At 44.4% G+C, this 17,428-nt stretch overlaps 1 long non-coding RNA gene across 1 annotated transcript in view; it reads right to left on the bottom strand.

Annotated features, from left to right (window-relative positions):
- The window catches only part of LOC140638617 (uncharacterized), a 75,274-nt gene extending 62,135 nt beyond the window's left edge, over positions 1 to 13,139 (bottom strand). The window contains exon 1 of the long non-coding RNA XR_012035645.1: positions 13,019 to 13,139. This is a non-coding gene — a long non-coding RNA (uncharacterized lncRNA). The remainder of the gene's footprint in view (positions 1 to 13,018) is intronic.
- Between the last annotated feature and the right edge of the window lie 4,289 nt (positions 13,140 to 17,428).

Raw genomic sequence — 17,428 nt, forward strand, 5'->3', positions numbered from 1 at the left:
GGGAAGAGGCCTGTTGACCAACACTCAGGCAGCTAGACTCACAAACACATGGTCCCCCAGCCAAAGGACCACTTGCCATCCCAGGTGGGGTGGTTTAAAAGGCCACATGTACCAGAACTCGAACCAGGGTAAGGCAACTGAGGCATTTGCCTCATGAATAATATTTAGGGGGCTCAAAAAAACCTTCAAAAATCACAATGAACATTTTTAAAAAGATTTATGTATTTATTTATTTATTTAAGAAAGAGAGAGCACAAGCAGGGGGAGAGGCTGGGGGAGAAAGATAATCAGATTCCCCAATAAGCAGAGAGCCCAATGCAGCTTGATCCTAGAGCCCTGAGATCATGACCTGAGCCAAAATCAAAAATCAGATGCTTAACCAACTGAGCCACCCAGGGGTCCCTCATAACAAACATTTTTTTTTTTAGATTTTATTCATTTATTTGACAAAGAGATAGAGAGAGCCAGAGAGTACAAGTTGGAGGAGGGGCAGAGGAGGAGGGAGGATGAGGCTCCTCACTAAGTAGGGAGCCTGATGTGGGGCTCAGTCCTGGGGTCCTGGGATCATAACCTGAGCCGAAGGCAGACACTTAACAAACTGAGCTACTTGGTGCCCCCATAACAAACATTTTAATGCATTATTTCCAAAAATCAAAATTAATGCAAAAATTATATGAGGAACAAAATAAACATTTTTGATGAAGATAAGGCCAGTCACAGTGCTGCGGCAAGCCATACCAGAGCATAAGACAAAAGGAAAAGTCAATAATACTGAGATGATCTTTATTTAAAATGTTTGAATTCTGTTCATCCTGGATATTGTTTTGCAATAACTTTGATTTTTAAAAATATACATTGAGGGCGGCCCGGGTGGCTCAGCGGTTTAGCACTGCCTTCAGCCCAGGGTGTGATCCTGTAGTCCTGGCATCAAGTCCCACACGGGCTCCCTGCATAGAGCCTGCTTCTCCCTCTGCCTGTGTCTCTGCCTCTGTGTGTGTGTGTGTGTGTGTGTGTGTGTGTGTGTGTGTGTGTGTGTCTCATGAATAAAAAATAAAATCTTTTTTAAAAAATAAAATAAAAATAAAAATACACATTGAAATATTATCAACATATGCTTCCAGGAAGATGGAGTAGGTATCCTTTTCCCTATTCCTCCTACTTAGCTCTATTGAAAAGCCCCAGCCATTTTATATAAAACAATCTTGAGACTCAGAAAGGTGGAAAAGAGGAGGCAGAATGGCTAAGGACATTGGAACCCAAGGCGCAACATGACAGTGAGTTCTCTGGGTTTGCCTCATATATCCCAGACTTAGGGCTGAAGAAGCCAAGAATGCAGAAACATCATCAGTCACAGACCAAAAGCCCCAACAGAAGATGGTTCTTTCTAGCCAAAGGAATGTAAAAGGGTTAGCTAACAAGGCAGAAAATGTGTGGACAATAACCACTCTAGTGCATCCAAGCACCACAGAAAAGTTCTAGGCCTGCCCCCCACCCCATGCCAGCAAGGCTTATTGGAGAGCCTAGACTGCTACACTCAACAGGCTGGAACAAGACGCCAAAGTCTTCCAAGGTCCAGTGGGGAAACTTACCCCACAAGGGGGTGAAGAGCTCTGCATCACATCAGTATCAATGGAGACCATGTGGAGAATCTGAACTTCAACCAGACAGTAATTAGACACCTCTCATTACCCCTGAGTCAGACATTTCACTACTGGCCAATAATAATGATGACACCATGCCCATGGTGTCATGAAGGCCAAGTGGGCACCAAAGATGAGGCACTTCAAACATTCTCATCTAGCAAGACATCCATGGAGATCTAGTGAGGAGGTGGACTCCCAACTCTTCCCAGAAGTAACAAGGAGACTCCCACATGAGTATCAACAGATGTCAAATGGGTAACCTGAACTCCTATCCCCACCTGGCAGTAATGAGGTTAGGACCCTCTCACCCCCTGTCAGAGAAATGTCAGAGGAAGCCAGCTAAAACAGAAGGTTTAAATAAGATTCAGATTCTCAGAACATAATACAAAAATGTCCAGGGTTCAATCAAAAATCACTTGTAGAAGTACCTGCCTGGCTCAGTCAGTAGAGCATGTAACTCTTGATCTCAGGATTGTGAGTTCAAGCCCCAAGTTGGGCATAGAGCCTACTTTAAGGACAACCACTTATCATACCAAGAAAGAGCTCAACTTGAAAGAAAAAAAAGACAATCAATAGATGCCAATACTGATATGACAGACATGTATGATTATCCAACAAAGATTTTGGAGCAGTAATCACAAAAATGCTTCCAAGAGCAATTTTTAAAAATCACTTAAAATGAAGGAGTAAATAGAAAGTCTTGGCAAAGAAATAAAGTCTTAGAGAAGATACAGAATATATAAGGAGAACCAATTGGAAATTCTAGAACTGAAAATACTATAAATGAAAGAACTCAATGGGTGGGCTCAACTGCAGAAAAGAGGAAATTGAGGAAAGAATCAGTGAACTTGCAGACAGAACAATAGAAATTATCCAATCTGAACAACAGAGAGAAAACAGACTTTATAAACTTGAATAGGGATGCTGGCTGGCTCAGTCAGTGGAGCATGCCACTCTTGATCTCAGGATCGTTGAGTTTGAGCCTTGCATTGGGTATAGAGATTACTTAAATAAAATAAAATCTTAAAAAATAAGTAACATTGAAAAGAGCCTCAAGAATCTCTGGGATTGTAACAAAGCTCTAACACTGGAGTCCCAGAAGAGGAGAAAGAGGGTGGGACTGAAAAGGGCTTAGAGATGTGAAACTTAACAAAATTGACAAAGGACAGAAACCCACAGATGCGTGAAGCTCAGCAAAATATGATAAAACCAAAGAAATCCACACAAAAACTTATCATATTGAACTTCTAAAAACCAAAGAAAAAGAAAAAAATGGAAGTCAGTGAGAGAAACTATACTTAACCTATGGAGAAAACAATTTGAAAGACCGTGGATTTCTCATCAGAAGCCACAAAGGATAGGAGAGAGTAGCATTTTTTCAAGTGCCATAAGAAAAGAACTATCAACCCAAAATTCTAAATTCAGCAAAAATATCCTTCAGGAATGAGGGGAAATCAAGACATCCTCAGATAAAGGAAAACTAAAAGCATTTGTCACCAGCTGGCCTACTTTAAAAGAACAATGAAAGCAAATTCTTTAAACAGAAGGAAATGATTAAAGAAGGAACCATGGAATGTCAAGGAGGAAGAAAGAACAATAAAGAGTAAATAAAAGAGATATGAGTAAATGCAGTATGTTTACACCTCCCCTTGAGTTTTCTCAATTCTGTTTGATGGTTTATTCAAAAAACTATAATGCTATCTGATGTGTTTCTAAATGTATGTAGAAGAAATATTTAAAATAATATTGTAAAGAGATGTAAAGAAAGGAAAAGCTTCTATACTTCACTTAAACTGATGAATACTGGCGCTGGTAGACTGTTTAAAATAATGTATATATAATGTATCCAGGAAAACCACTAAAAAAAGGCATACAATATAAACTCAAAAACACTATAAATTAATCAAAATGGAACTCTAAAAATTATTCAAGTAACCCACAGGAAGGCAAGTAAAAGAAAACAGAGAACAAACATAAAACAAAAAAAAAAAAAATAAAAAGGCAAACTTAACCCCTAAAATTACATTAAATATAAGTAGTCAAAAATACATCAATTAAAAGACTGAGATTGGCAGAGTGGCCTAACTACATGCTCTTTACAAGAAGCTCCCTTCAAATGTAACAATATATGTAGATTAAAAATAAAAAGATGGTGGGGCACCTGGGTGGTGCAGTTGGTTAAGCATCGACTCTTGGCTTCAGCTCAAGTCATGATCTCAGCATCCTGAGATCAATCCCCACATCAGGCTCCATGCTCAGTGCAGCATCTGCTTGAGTTTCTCTCTCCCTATCCCTCTGTGCCCCCACAAATAAATAAATATTTTTTAAAAAAGTAAAAGGTTGGAGAGATATGTATCCTGAAAACCTAACCAAGAAAACAAGATATATTAATGTCAGATAAAATAGACTCCAAAGCAAAAATAATTATCAGAGACAGAAAGGAACACCATATAAAGATAAAAAAAAATCCATTTACCAAGAAGACATTATAATCCCAAATTTGTATGTAGCAAACAATAGAGCTGCAAAATATGTGCAGCAAAAACTGACAGAACTGAAAGAAGAAAGAGACAAATACATAAACACAGCTGGAGATATCAACACCTCTCTTAACAACTCATAAAACAATGGTCAGAAAATCAGGAAAGATATAGAAGAACTCAACACCATCAACCAGCAGGATTTAGTTGACATTTACGGAACACTCCACCCAATATCAGCATAATACATATTCTTTTCAAGGGCTCACAAAACATATATCCAAACAGACTGCATCCTAGAATAGAAAACAAACTTCAATAAATTTAAAAGAATTTAAATCATATAGTATGTGTTCTCTATCAAACTAGAAATGGATAACTGAAAGAGAACAATAAAACCTCCAATATTTCGAAGCTAACCAATACACTTTTAAATAACTTATGAGTCAAAGGGGAAGTTTCAAGGGAAATTAAAAATACATCAAAATGAAAAAAAATACATCGAAATGAATGAAAATGAAAATACAACATAACCAAATTTTTGGACACAGATAAATGTTGACATAGAATTTATAGCTGAAATAAATGCTTACATGAGAAAAGAGTAAAACTCTCAAATAATAATCTCAGCTACCATCTCAAGAACCTAGAAAAAAATAAGCCTACAAGAAAGCAGAAGAAAGATAAAAACAAAAATCAGCAAAACTAAAAATAGAAAAACAGTAGAAAAAAAATCAATGAAACAGAAATCTGGTTCTTTGAAAAAAATCAATAAATTGACAAATTTCTTGGAAGACTGACAAAAACAAAAAGGAGGAAGACACAAAAAAAAAAAAAAAAAAAAGGAGGAAGACACAAATTCTGATATCAGGAATGAAGCAGAGATATTACTACAGACCCCGCAGGCATCCAAAGGACAATAATAAAGGAATACTACAAACAACATACACAATCTACACACACACATTTGATAACTTAAATGAAATGAACCAGCTCCTTGAAAAACACAAATGACCCCAACTCACCCAATATGAAACCAGTAATTTGGATAGTCCTCTAACTGGTAAGAAAAGTGAATCTGTCATTTGAAACTCGCAAAAGTCTCCAGGCCCGGAGGGTTTCACTGGAGAATTCTATCAAATATTTAAAGAAAAGTAACAATTCTACAGAATCTCTTCCAGAAAATAGAAGAGGCTGGCACTTCCAATTCACTTTATGAAGCTACTATTTCACTGATGCTACAGACCCATAGCGAAGATGTGACAGGAAAGGGAGATGAACTGTATGCCAAGGAACAAATGAGCCCTGTAGGCCCCTGGATCCAGCTCAGTCCCACTGGGGACCAGCAGAGGAACCAAACAGAACTGCTCCAGGAGACAGAGTTGGCCCACTGGAGGACAGGGAACCTGAGGAACTCCCATCCCCCCTGGACGAAGTAGCTCCCCCAGGTGTGGTAGCTCCCCTGTGCATCTGGGTGGTATGTGCACACAGCTCAGTGACCTTTGGAAGCTTTGGAGCAGCGCTGTCTCATAGGACTTTTACAATGATGGAAGTATTCTGTTATCTCTACAGTCTGATTTGGTACCCACTCACCCCATGTGGCTACTTAGCACTTGAAATATAGCTAATATGACTGAGAAATTCAATTTTTACTTAATTTTAATGACCTTAAATTTACATAGTCAGAGGTGCCTGGGTGGCTCAGGAGGTTAATCATCATGATCCTAGGGTCCTGGGATTGAGCTCCACTTTGAGCTCCCTGCTCAGTGAGGAGTCCACGTCTCCTTCTCCTTCTGCTGCTCCTCCTTCTTGTGTTCTCTCACTCACATGCTCTCTCTCTCTCTCTCAAATAAATAAAATCTTTTTAAAAAATTAAAAATTACATAGTCAGATGTGGTCACAGCTGCTATATAGCACAGTGCACTCACAATATAGGCGCTAGCGGGAGCAGAGCTGTCTGCCGTCGCTGTACTGAATGTGTCCACCACAGAGGGAGAATCAACAGAACCTGGTATCAGATTAGGAATAGGGGGTGAGTGGCTCCAAGCAGGGTGTGCTGGAGAGGGCCATAGGTTATACAGGTGACATTTTGCGGGACTGAGCTAACCAGTGCCATGGGGCACAGTTTGGACCCTTACATCTGCTGCCAGCAAAGGTCCAGAAGAGCAGCAAATGGTCCCCTTACTACTCTTCCAAGACTAAGCCTCCTTTGCAAATGGTAAAGCAACTAATTCTGTAGGAGGCAGTTTAAGATGAGAAATATTAGTGTATTTGGGGTTTCTCATTTGTTTCACAGTGTTCTAAAAGTGAACATAATTACAGCAGCATTTCTTTCAGAAAAGCAAAGGTCCCCACCTGAAGAAAGTGATTCAGGGATTCAGGTAGACCATGTTGATGACACACTTAGCAGTACTCTTGTAGTGCCTACCTGCTGACACATTATCATTTTTTTCTTGATAGTCAGACATACTCAGTTGTTACTCAGTCTGACTCCTCTGAAACTGTTGCCAACAGCCCAATTAAATAGTTAGCTAAATATATTAGTGGCACATTCCTGTGTATTTTGGCCCTAATGAGGTTTATAGGAAATGCATTTTCCAGACTGCAAGGGCTCCAAAGGTGGAAACTGCTGGTGGTTTGGTTCTCCTTGGCCACAGGCACTGGCCCCAGGCCAGCCATCCCTGAGAAAGAGCCTCTTGATAAACCAAGGTGCCAGAGCTACAGCAAAGGGAGTTAGGGAGCTGGCTCAGTTTCCCTGGGGGGAATAATCAGTCTTTGGTCTGCTATAGCTGCTACAACACCAGAGACTGAGTGGCTTTAACATGGAAATGTATTTTCTAGAAGTTCTGAGGGCTAGAAGTCTGAGATCAAAAAGATCCAAGTGTCAGAAAGTATGGTTGCATGCCTACCCAAGGCTAGTCTTGTACAGATGCATTCTTCTAAACAGTGGTGATCCAAATCTTCTCTTTAGAAGGATAGTTATTTAGTCAGACATCTCAAGCTTATGCGACTAATGTTTACTGAGCACCTACTATCTCCCAGACACTGAGCTCAGTGTTGCAGCTCTTGTGGTAAACAAGAGCCTCCTGCTCTCAGAGTCTAGAAGGTCCAAGAGAAAGCACTGGATACCGTGTGAATACATCAGAGCATCACCAGTCAGGACCTGGAGAGCCCTAGAAGGCTTCTCCAAGGAAGTAACATTCCAGCTGAGTGACAATAAATGATTACAGGTCATTTCTCCAGGTGAAGGAAGTAAAGATGGTAGTGGGGGGCTGTGTTCCCCAGCAGTGGGACCTTGAGGTAAGAGACCAGGGCACATCAGAAGTATAGAAAGGGGGGCGCCTAGGTGGCTCAGCGGTTGAGCATCTGCCTTCAGCCCAGGGCATGATCCTGGGGTCCCAGGATTGAGTCAGACATCGGGTCCCTGCATGGAGCCTGCTTCTCTCTCTGCCTATGTCTCTGCCTCTCTCTCTCTCTCTCTCTCTCTCTCTCTCTGTGTGTGTGTGTCTCTCATGAATAAATAAATAAAATCTTAAAAAAAAAAAGAAGTATAGAAAGGTCACCACATCTAGAGCAAAGTCCTTCCTTCTCAGCCCACAAAGGCACCAGGGCTTCGTAGGCACCCACCCCTTTAGCCACAAGAGGTTAAGACAACTAGAATGAGCAGTGTCCTCTCACATCAGAGAGGTTGATGGAATCTTCCCAGACAGGACCTTGCTAATCTGAACCTGCGGGTGGCCTCTTGAAGCCTATGGTGACTCTCAAAACACCTGCTTTGAAGGGCGAGTGTGGTCTGCTGATTGACTTTTATAAAGCCAAGGAAGAGGCAGCACTTTGACGTGACCACATCTTCAGTGGCATCCCACAACTCCAAGATGCAGTCCTGAGTTGGGAAGTTCCTATACAGTACAGTGAGAAAGATCTGGGCACTGGAATCGGAAGGACCCAGATTTGAGTCCTGCTTCTGCCTCTTCTGGAAGTATGACTTAGGAAAGTTGCTCACCGTTCTGAGCCTCAGCTTCTCCAAATACAAAATGAGAATTTATCCCCAAATGCTGATTGGCTGCCTGTTGTGTGGCAGGTGCTGTGCTGGGTGGCCTGTCATTTGGTGATAAACCCAACAGACACAGGTCACTTTCAGTCCTAGCAGGACAGACAATCAACCCACAGACAATGATCACATGTGATTAGAACAATGATGGAAACACACAGCGTGTCAGGATTGAGAGAAGGGGTGGGGGTGGGGGATCTATTTACATAAGGAATCAGGGAAGGCTTCTTGGGTGGAGGTGACATTTGAGCCAAGACCAGAAGATGAAAAATAGTGCCTAACTCCCGGGGGGTTGTGAGAACTACACAAAATAGTGTCCCTAAACCACCTAGCACAGTGCCTAGCACATAGGCAGAACTCAAACTAATATTGGCTTTATTATCAGCCACTAAAACGTACACTCCTTTATAGCTAGGAGCAAGTCTAAGTTTGTAGGAATTGTGCCTGGCACATGCAAAGAGTTGACTAAATTAACGAGTTTCATATTTTCTCATGTTATTGTGTTGCTCACTGCTAAAGTCTTCACCTCTTCTTCATTTTGAAGGACAGTTTGGCTGAGAGTTGTATCTACAGTCAACAATCATGCACGGAACCCTTAAAATTCATTAAAAGGATAGATCTCATGTTAAGCGTTCTTATCACAATAAAATAAAAAGCGTTTATTGAGTTCATTTGTAATACTAATAGTAATAGAAGTAGCAGTGAGAGTAATATTTGTTAAGTAGTATTAGTCATAGGGGTAGTAATATTAGCAGCAGTAGCAATAAAGAAAGAATATTAGCAATTCATGCCATGGGCAACGCTCTTGGTGAGGGCACTGTGTCACAATGGAAAAGAAGATTTTGAGCCAGGCAGAGTTACACTTGAATCCTGGCCCAGCTAAATGGTTGCTGTGAAGCCGCTGGATCTCCTTTCCCTAAGCCTCAGTTTTCACGTCTATATGATGGGGATAACACTGTATGTCTCCCAGGGAGGCTGTAGGGACAGGGGAGGTATAGGTGTGGTGACTGGGACAGAGGAGGCCCACACTAAATGGTGGCTCTCGAGACAATATGCATGCCATCCCAGGTAACTCAGCCCCACACACCTGACACTCCACCCCCTTCTTTGGGGATAGATGGAGAAGCAACATGAGTTTTCTGTGTGTGGACGGGGGCTTGCAGCTGCCAACAGCTTAAGCTCACCGGGGAGGCACTATGTATCCGGGCTGGGGTGCCTCAGTTTGTTCATCACTCCCAACCGACCTGGTCTGGAAACAGATCCCTTGGGAAATTACTGCATTAAACCAAACTAGGTAAAAGTTCTTGACTGAAATTCCAGCAGGTACAGAAATGATTTTGACATAATTGTCAAAAAACTCATATATATCAATCAACAAGAAGAAGTAAAATGGACAAAGCAGAGAAAAGGCAACTCATCCACAGAAAAGAGTAAAGATGACTAATAGATGAAAACCCAGCAAAGTATCATGGGACTAGAATTTGAAACCATGGCAAACCCTTTCAGATCTACCAAATGGGCAAGAAAACCCTGCAGATTGAAAGTATCCAGGGGCACATGGGTGGCTCAGTCAGTTAAGTGTCTGCCTTCAGCTCAGGTCATGATTCCGGGGTCGTGGGATCAAGCCCCGCATCTGGCTCCCTGCTCAGCAGGGAGTCTGTGTCTCCCTCTCCCTCTGCTTCTCCCTGCTGCTCAAGCTCTCTCCCTCTCAAATGAATAAATAAAATTTTAAAAATATTTTTAAAAAAGAAGAAAGTATCCAGGCTTGGTAAGAGTGTGGAGAAATGGGTATTTACATGTAGTGTTACCAGAAATGAAAACTGGTACATTTAGGGAGTACAAGTTAACAGTGCCTACTGCAATTTTTTTTTTTTCTTGAGAGAGAGAACATGAGTTGGAGGCAGCAAAAGGAGGGAGAATTTCAAGCAGACTCTCTGCTGAGTGCTGAGCCCAGCCCAAGGCAGGGCCCAACCTCAGGACCCTGAGATCACGACCTGAGCCAGAATCAAGAGCCTGATGCTCAACTGACTGAGCCACCTAGGTGCCTCTTTTATTTATTTTATTTTTAAAATTTATTTAATTAATTTATGTATTTGTTTGCTTTTGGCCTACTGCAATTTTAAAAGATTATATTCTTTTAGCCACTGCTAAGTATCCTGGAGAACTACTCATATTCAGGCCAAGGAGGCATAAATGGGGGTGGTCACTGCAAGTATCACCTGTTGAAAATCTGGAAGCAATCTAAATGTCTATAGATTCAGAAATGACTACTTTAAAATAATACAATCATATTATAGAATACTATAGAGCAGATTAAAAAAAATGAGCTAGATCTAGATGAATGACCATAGACAGAGGAAACCCAAGACATTAAGTGACGTCAGAGTGTTGCAGAATAATAAGCACAGTATAATCCTATTTGTATTGGAACAAACTGAAGAAAACATGTACAGTATTCCTATAGGAATGTGTGTATAGGTGTGTGTGCACAAATACATGGAAAACGGTTGAAAGAAAAGGCATTTAACTGATAAGAGTTGTTACATCTGGAAAGAAAGGGGGATGGAGGGCAGCCCTGGTGGTTCAACAGTTTAGCGCCACCTTCAGCCTCAGGCGTGATCCTGGAGACCCAAGATCAAGTCCCACGTCAGGCTCCCTGCATGGAGCCTGCTTCTCCCTCCCTCTCTCTCTCTCTCTCTCTCTCTCTCTCTCTCTTTCTGTCTCTCATGAAAAAATAGATAAATAAAATCTTAAAGAAAAGAAAGGGGGATGGATGGAGGGGGATTTCAAGCAGAACTTTAGTATTAGCCATACTTGAATTTTTTTCAACACTGTATCCATGTAAGAAAAGATTTCTACATCATATAAAACAAATCAACAAAGTACTATTGTTCAAATTATATTAAGAATTCCTATGAATTGGTAATAAGACAAAACCCATCAGGAAAAAAAAAAAAAAAAGCAGGAGACATCAACAGGAATTTTCCAGAAAAGGAAATTCAAACAACCAATAAACATATAAAAGATGCTTGATCTCATTTGTCATCATAAAATGCAAATTCAAGCCACAATGAGGTGTCAATCCCCACCAAACAGATGAGCAAAAATTTTAAAGTATTAGTAAATGCAGGCAAGTGGAATAACATGAGTTCTGGTACACTGCTGGTAGGGTGTAAATTGGTCCAACCACTTTTGAAACCAGGTTGGAGTTCTGCTCTCAAGTTTTAGGTAAGAAAACCCCATGATCCAACAGTCTTAACCCAAGGCACATACCTGAATAAACCTGTGAACACATCTGCCAGAATGTTCATAATACCCCCAAACAAAAAGCCATCCACATGTCCATCTAACAGACTAAAGAATCTGTGGTCAGTTCATGCAACAGTACACCAGGCAGCAGCAAAAATGAATACAACATTAGCACAAAATTCAGGATGGTGGTAATTTTTGGAAAGAGGGTGAAAGTGTCATTGAGAAAGAGCATCATGGAGGTTCCATCCGTAATGTTGTTTCTCAACCTGGGTGTTTATTTTACTGTCATTTTTTTAAACCTGTGTGTGTGCTTTATATGCTCTTTTCAGTAATTGAAAATAAGAAAAAGTTATGAAAAGAAGAGAGAGAACAGAGCATCCTCGGACGGCCATCCCAGGTGTGTCCCTGCACCCAGGAGAGGTCACAGGCTTTTCTGACTCACTCCTGGGTCCCTGTAGAGAAGACCTCAGGCTTCTCCTCTTGAACACTCCAAGGGTCGGCATGGCCATGCGCACAGAGGCCAGCTAGGACAGGCTGCACCCCCTATTCCATTCTCTGCTCGAACCTTGCCCGTTGTGGGTTTGGAGGGAAGGAGGATGCCCACTGTCTCCCCCAAGTCATCATTGCTCTGAAAGGCCAGCAGACATAGGGGACCCAGCAGACTCAACCACTGTGCCTCACAAAGACTGGAGAGAGGGTGTCAGCAGATCAACATCGCTGGTCAGGCTAGGCCAATGGGTCTGGACCTCCCTGCCTGCTCTGACCACCAACACCCACATGGCTGATGACCTCCTTATGAGTGCCTTGGACAGTGACCTCCACACTGGGGCCCTGCACAGTGACCTCCACACCGGGGCCCTGCAAGTGACCTCCACACCGGGGCCCTGCACAGTGACCTCCACACCGGGGCCCCGCACAGTGACCCCCACACCGGGGCCCCGCACAGTGACCCCCACACCGGGGCCCCGCACAGTGACCTCCACACCGGGGCCCTGCACAGTGACCCCCACACCGGGGCCCTGCACAGTGACCCCCACACCGGGGCCCTGCACAGTGCCCTCCACACCTGGGCCCTGCAAGTGACCTCCACACCGGGGCCCTGCACAGTGACCCCCACACCGGGGCCCTGCACAGTGCCCTCCACACCTGGGCCCTGCAAGTGACCTCCACACCGGGGCCCTGCACAGTGACCCCCACACCGGGGCCCTGCACAGTGACCTCCACACCGGGGCCCTGCACAGTGACCGCCACACCAGAGCCCTGGGACCCAGGGACATATCCAGCCCATGATCAGAGAAGCACCGACTGAGGGCAGCCCCTGAGCCAACCTCAGAAGGCAGGAATGGGACCAGGGTCCAGGTGTCCCCCCAGATCCCAGCCCCTCCCCGGAGCCCGGCGCTGTCCCCGACACACAGGCCGGCCCCGGCGCCCACTGGCTGCGCTCGCCTGGACTCCACCCACTGAACCCCGTGAACCTCTGGATAAAGGCGGAGGACAGGAAAGGCTTCAGTCCCCAGGTGGGCGCGGGGAGCAGCCAGAGCCGCCGGGAGGGCTGCCCTGTGCCGAAGCGCAAAGTAGAGGAGGACGCTCACCTCGGAAGTCCGCTCCTCCGCGCTGCCTCTACCCCGCCTTCCGCAGGCGCCAAGACCTCCGCGGGCTCGGCTGTCCCCGGCGCGGCTCCTCCCGGTAACCCACCGGCTCCGCGAAGGACCGCCACCGCCGACCCCGAGCGGCCGCGAGTCCGAATTCAAATCGCAGGAGAAGATCTGATTGGCCAACTCCCGCCCAAGCCACTTAGTGATAGGTGGTGGGCCAGCCTATAGGCCCGCAGCTCTCGGGTCACGTGGTCGCGGTGGGCCCAATCAGCCGCGGCGGGTGAGAGAGGGGGTGGAGTCATCTGCACGCGGTGCAGGTTGAAGGTGTGGCAAGGGCTGCGAGGAGCTTTTTGCAGGAAAGGGGCCCGTGGCCGGTGACAGTTAACATCTCTAGTCCCGAGGGTCCTAAGGAACCTGCCTGCTGGAGTCTGAGCGAGAGAATCAGGGACATGACAAGAACTAACAGTGAAACCGGAGAGTCAGCAATCCAATCCTGCCTCTGCACCAGCTGGCTGTGTGACCTTGGGCACGTTACTAGATGTCTCTGAGGGGCCCCTGGGTGGCTGCGGTTGAGCCTCTGCCTTTGGCTCAGATCGTGATCCCAGGGTCCTGGGATGGAGTCCTGCATCCAGCTCCCTGCAGGGAGCCTGCTTCTCCCTCTGCCTGTGTCTCTGCCTCTGTGTGTCTCATGAATAAATAAATAAAATCTTTTTTAAAAATAACAAAATAAATGTCTCTGAGCCTTCATTTCTTCAGCTGAGTAATGTGATTCATAATAGAACCTACTTTGTAGGGTTGTGAGGATTCAGTGTGATGGATTCAGGATTCAGGATTCAGTGTGATGGGACACCATGTAAAGCGTTAGCACAGCTCCCAGAACAAAGTAAATGTTCAATAAATGGCAGTGTGCTCTTTTGAACAGAGGAACCTCATCAGCAGACACCTGGCCACATTATTTGATGCAGGTTTGCCTAAAGTCATTTACCTTGAACTTTTTGGATAAATAAACTCCCTTTTGTTTGCACAAGATGTGTTAACTGGTTCTATATCGCCTGCAGGCAAAAAGTGTCCTGAGAAAAATAACGATTAAAAGGTTTCTCTCTCTCTCTCTCTCTCTCTCTCCCTCTCCCTTGCTTTCACATCAGCTTTCTTGCAGAGGAAGAAATCAGTGTATACACAGCCAGTTATGGAGGATTGCATGTCACCCACAGTCTGCTTTATCTGTGCTTCTGATCATAGGCCAGATGTGTTCCAAAATGAGGTGCTTACATGGATGCTGTTTGCCATGGGGGTGGGGCAGGGAGGTTGAGAACTATTGGTCTAGACTGTGTTGATCTGGTGACACCCTCTCTCAGGAATGAAATGACACAGGGAGATCCACCTACCCAAACCTGCCTTTTTTTCAGCCAGGCCACAGCTCAGCTCCTAAGGATGTGTCCAAAGTACTAGAGTCTCCACAAGTGGCACACACACACACACACACACACACACATATTCTCTGAGATCCCTGGGCATTTAGACAGTGTCAATCTAGAGTCAGAGAATGGGATTCAGCTTAGGTTGTATGGACTCTTCTACATGAGAACTTCATTTTTACACAGTCTTATTATAGTTTTCATGTAATTACCCATTCTTCTTCCAAATGCTAACCTCCTCTGAGCTAGGTTTTGTGTTGGGCATAGGGGGCACAGAATGAATGGCCACCATCCTGTAGAATGAAAGCTCACAGCCCAGCAGGGAAATCAGCCATGGAAATAAGCATATGATATGGTAGGTGTCAGAGGAGAACAACAGATACAGCCTACATTTCCAGAAGCAAATGCCAGGACTCATGGTCTCAGAAGTACAGCTTCTCTCATGGGCACGTGATCAAGGACATGGAGACTGTGAGGGACAAAGCATGGCCAGCAATGAGAGTGGTTACAGACAAGGTCCTGGCGAGAAATGGGGGTGTGGTCAGTGTGACAGTCAATAGGGTTTTTCAGAAATATATCTGTCTCTCAACCTTCTGGTTATGTGGTAGGATTGCATTTCCTTTTACATGAGCTGTGGCCGCAGGACTTGGGTTAGCCATGATATATGAGCAAAAGTGATAGATGTTGCTATTGAGTGGACAATTTTGGGTGTCCCAGATGGTGGGTGCTCTGTCCACCAGGTCCCTGCATGAAGGGGGGCTTGTGAGGAGCAGAGTGAAACCTTTGTGGTCACAAGCCACTGAGACTGAGATGTGGGGATGTTTGTTACTGCCGCATGACATGGCCTGCCCTAACTGAAACAGTCAGAGACGGGGACAACCCGGAGCAGGGATGAGAACAGGAAAGGACTGGAATTAGTAGATTCTACCCCCTTTACAGCGTCTCCCTTTCTGGGTCTGATCCCACAGTGTTGCTGTCTGAGCCACGACCACAGTCCAGGCCCCCAACACTAAGGAAGACAGACAGAAAAAGACACCAGTAGTCTTCATCTTCATTCCAGGAATTTCATTTGATTTCCCTGGAAGGGGCCTGGGGAGCCCTCTCTCTTGCTTTTTACTACATGTTGAGAATTCCTCATTCATTCCGTGTAGGCTGCATTTATCCCGAACTCTATCAGCTCCACTGAGCAGCCATAAACCAGAAGCTGTCAGAAAGAGAATCTGCAGAGAAGAAAGTCAAAGCCAGGTTCCTGGGCCACAGAAGGGACCCCTGAGAATGGGACCCCCAGGATGGTGCCAGTTACCCAACATGAGCAGGCTGTGCAGGGGCCCCAGGCTTCCTGCGGTGGCAAGTCTGCCTGCTGGGATCCACAGGGACTATATTTCTGTAAATATAAGATGCCATCGATTGAAGGGTGCATCTTTATGTACCACTAAGAAAGAAAAAACACCGCCAATTAAACCAAGACATGATGCTTTATTATCACTTAGAATTTTTATTTTATATCTATTGAAAGGGCTCATTTAGACTTATTTAGACATAGATTTTTATCTTATATCACTATCATGCACAGATAAAATAGAAAATATTAGCAAAATAAATTGGTTAAGTTATCCTAAAACATCTTCACATTCAGAGTTCAACTCTTGTGAATCTCTTTTCAACTCAGACTCATTGATGTTTGCATTTTTCACACAATATCATCTTCTGGGACTTCAAGAGTGTAGGTGATGTGACATTTCTTAAAAGAGCATGCCACTTTGTCCCAGAGATTCTGTTTCAAGTAGATGCTCACTCTTCAAGTTTTGATGCTGGCACTTCTTTTCTAAATCTTGCCAGAAGTTATCAGGCAACTGTGTCACTGTCACGAAGCCAACGATGATTGTGAGACATTGCTGATTATAAGACAAAATCTGATTTCGGAAAGGCTAAAATGTGTGTGGAGGGGGAAATGTGTGGCTTTGGATCAACAGAATCTGCACCCACCCTTACTGATCCTGCTTCTAAAGTAATAGATAAAAGCGTCTTTGGTCAGAAAGGTGTGGGTTCAAATCCCAGCCACTCCACCTCCTAGCTTTCCGATGTATTCACCAAGGTGGGCTGGCATCTGCCATAGTAACAAACAACCCCCAAATCTCAGTAGCTTACCACAATAAAAGTTAGTTTTATGCCAAACTACTCAAGGTCAGGGTGACTTGGCAGGGTGGCCGTCCCCCCTCAACAAAGGCTAACCACCACCTCAACAAAAGCCAGTCCACTGCCACCTGGGTGGGTGGGTGGGTGGGTGGGTAGGACAAGAAGACTCCATGATTACAGAAAGGCTTTCCCAGCTCCAGCCCGGAACAGGCACCCATCACTTCCACCCGCATTTCACTGGCCAGAACCAGTCTGATGGCCCTGCTCAACGGCAAGGAGCTCAAAAATGTGCTTTTCTGTGTACTCAGGAAAGAGAAAAAAACCAAAGTAGGCATGGCAATAGCAAAGTCCAGCACAGTGACGCTAGGCAATTTGCTAAAACCCTCTGAGCCTTCATTTCTTATCAAAAGGAGGGTTATGAATGTGTCTATTTCTTTGTGCTGCTATGAAGGATGATGCATGGGACATGCTTTGCTTTGCTTTGCGTGGCACATGGTAAGCACTCGGTGAATGCTGGCTGTGATGTATCATGACCTCCTAAAAGCACACAAAACTCCCTTCCCACCTAGAAACAACTAATGTCACTCCCCATGGCATCTCTACTCTCAGATGAAAGAGTCCCAGCAACCTCATCTCCTTCTCATGATTTTCAGACTCCTCTCCATGCAGGTCTCTCCCCAGAAGAAACCTTCATAAGAACTAATCACTTCTCTCTATCTCTGCCATCTGATCAAGGCACCTCTGAACACTTGCTGTGTGACCCTTGCCAAGTGTGCAGCCCTCTCTGGGCCTTAGCTTCCTCATCCATAAAGTAAAGAGTCATAGCACAGCTCCTCACTCTCATTCTGGCCCACTG

The sequence above is a fragment of the Canis lupus genome, chromosome 8, assembly GCF_048164855.1.
Source record: "Canis lupus baileyi chromosome 8, mCanLup2.hap1, whole genome shotgun sequence".
Taxonomy (NCBI): Eukaryota; Metazoa; Chordata; class Mammalia; order Carnivora; family Canidae; genus Canis; species Canis lupus.